Source organism: Phascolarctos cinereus, unplaced genomic scaffold (genome assembly GCF_003287225.1).
Source record: "Phascolarctos cinereus isolate Bilbo 61053 unplaced genomic scaffold, phaCin_HiC Scaffold_2;HRSCAF=192, whole genome shotgun sequence".
Lineage (NCBI taxonomy): Eukaryota > Metazoa > Chordata > Mammalia > Diprotodontia > Phascolarctidae > Phascolarctos > Phascolarctos cinereus.
Window position 1 is genome coordinate 333550738 of NW_027555625.1, and position 2750 is coordinate 333553487.

A 2750-nucleotide genomic window follows, 5' to 3' on the forward strand; every position below is an offset into this window, starting at 1 on the left:
TTTGATGTTGAGGGAGAGAAGACTTACTTTTTCTTCTGAGACTGACTCCACATATGGAATAGAAGTAAAGAAGGCAAAAGTATTAACCAAGATGACCTCTTGAATGACTCAACAATGCTCCTCCTATTGCTTTCTTAGTCTTGGGAAACTCTTTCCTCTAATGTGACAAGAAACTCCATTTAACGTAATAGACAGAAGCAACTTCTATGTTGTACTTTCACCATGCCACATTTTCTGTCTCTTTAAAATGAAGAGAATTTATTAAGTAAACTCTGAAGACCCTTTCCAGTTTAAGATTCTATGTTCTAGGATCTGTTGTATTTCTAACAGATTGTATTCCATCTACTAAATTCATTTGTGGCTCTGATATTAACTTCAAAAATCCATTTCATCTCTGAAAGTACATTTTTAATGATTTCTTCCAATGCCAACATTTTATAGTCTATGGTCCTTCCGCCTTCAATATTTTAAGTTCTAAGGTCCCTTCAAGTTCTTATAATCTCAGTTCTATCTCCTAGGGTCTCTTCCAGCCTGGATATTGCATGATTTCTCTTGGCAGATCCAAAAAAGTAAACATATTTCTTTTTAAAGCTGTCATTCTGAACAGGAAGTGTGCCCACTTCTCACATGTTTATATCCTGGGACTGTCTGGGTCAGTCATTGCAAGAGGACAGGTGATATTAGGGGTTAGGGCTGGAAAGATAAACTCATGGAACATGGATATGAGTGTCAGCATCAGGAAGAGGCACACAGCTGCTGCCTTCATGGTATAAGTATTGGTAAGGTGAGTGGAGTGAAGTGAGCCCAAGTGAGCAACTATTCTGTGCTCTGTCTCTGTGGATCAGCATTATAATATAGGCAGGAAACCACCTTAATTGTGAAATTAGCTTGTATGAATGCAGGAAACAGCAAACAAATTCTAACTAACATGTGAATGACTTGCTTATGAAAAAGTTAACCTAGAGCTAAGAACCAGAAATGAAGGGATATTCACCAGACTCCTGAGTCTTGTCACAAGTAATCTTAACAGTAGTCTGGTTTCCCAAAAACATTAAATCAGCAGAATTTCCTCTTAGAGTAACAGATCATACAGACCTTGCAGGAAACCTGGAAGAATAATTGGGGTGATCACCATAAACATAAGCTTGTGGGTGGAGAGGGAACCTTGATCTGAGCCAGGATTTTTTATTACTTTTTTAAGGTAGATTGAAGCAGTGATTTTTTAAAAAAAATGTTTATTTTTTTGAAGTAGTGATTTTTAAAACAAAGGAATTAGAACTAGAACATCTTAAATTTTTAATCCTTTCTTTACAGGTTTACCTAGACCACTTTTGATTAAGAAAATTAGTAACTGCCATAAGTTAACACCAGGAGGTGTCCTGTGTTAATTTCCCAAAGATTCCTGGTTGTAGTGTGTTGGAAATGCCTTGTTCCAAGTCTATGCTGGCACTGCTTGGAATCAATCATGGAAGATTTAGTCCACAGGTAGGTTTTCCCTGCATTTCTTTGTTAACTCTTCAGCATTCTGATAGAATTCTTCAAGGCCCTTAAAGTACTGTTCAGCTAAGTCAGCCAGCAAGGGGTGCTCAGGCTGGGGGTCGTTCACCAGTGCTATGAGGGACTGCATAACTTGGTCAGTTTTGGTTGCTGGCTTGCAGTTTCAGCACTAATTACTGGCAGACAGACCTGCTCTTTTTCATGGATGTTAGGGTGGTAGATCTTTGTTTTAAAAATGATCTTAGGTGGTTTGAATGGAGACTTTGCTGGGAAATTGATTTTAATTCTGAAGGTTCCCTTGTCATATGGAGGGTTGTCAGGAAAGATGAAGCCTTGCTAAGTCAAATAATTAGCTTTATCAACATGGATGTTAGGGAAGTTTTTCATCCCATGCTTGAGGGTTTCTTTCAGCCCCCACTTCCCAGGTGGGAGTCCCCAAGCACTTCCTTTCCTCCGTGTGCCTCAGTTTCCTCTCTGTATCATGGTGGCAGGGAGGCTTGAGGACAAAATGAGATGACAATGGTCCCCTCTCTCAGCTAGGCCAGGGGGTCCCACACCACACCCTCCCCCCAAATCACAGTCTCAGGTGGGAGGGGGTGATGGAGGAGAGGGGATGGGAAGGTATGGGAAGAGCAGGGGCCTCCTGGCAGGGCACCCTAGCCAGCTTGGCCCTGGGATGCTTCAGTTTTCCCAGGCAGGATGGAGAAGCTTGAGCAAGGCTGGCCTGGGGCCTCAGTGCTACTTGCTCCTGCCCCTTCCTCGCTGGGCCTCTGCCTGCCCTCAGCCCCAGGGTGGCCCCACAGGCCAGGCTGCTGAGCAACCTCATGAGAGGCAGAGAGGAGATCAGGCGTGGGCTGGGAGGGAAATGTGGATAAAAACTATGCTTTTTCCAGGAGCTCAGGGCCCTGCCCCTCTAGTCAGATGTCCCAGCAAGGGTGCAGAGGGGGTTGATGAGATGGTTGGACCAAGATGATTCAATCTTGCAGGTAATAAGATTTCCCAGTGATGAGTTTCTGGGGAGGAAGACATAATGGAAAGTTCTAGAGAAGTTCAAAAGCTGGTGAGAAATATGGAAAAAGTCTAGAGGACCCATATTTCTCCCAAATTCCTGATTGGAAGTGACAGACTTCAAAAAGAAGACTCTGAGAGAGTCAGAGTCTAAAATTGGCCATTTCTAGACCTTAGTCTGAGTCTTTACTTTTGTTGAAAAGAGTACCATGCCAGGTGAAAAGAGTGCTATAATACCCAGTCAA

The 2750-nt window shown here is 42.8% G+C and overlaps 1 pseudogene; it reads right to left on the bottom strand.

Moving 5' to 3' along the window:
• Window positions 1-1474: 1474 nt before the first annotated feature.
• On the bottom strand, window positions 1475-1902 carry LOC110216672 (ubiquitin-conjugating enzyme E2 L3 pseudogene; annotated as a pseudogene).
• Window positions 1903-2750: the final 848 nt, after the last annotated feature.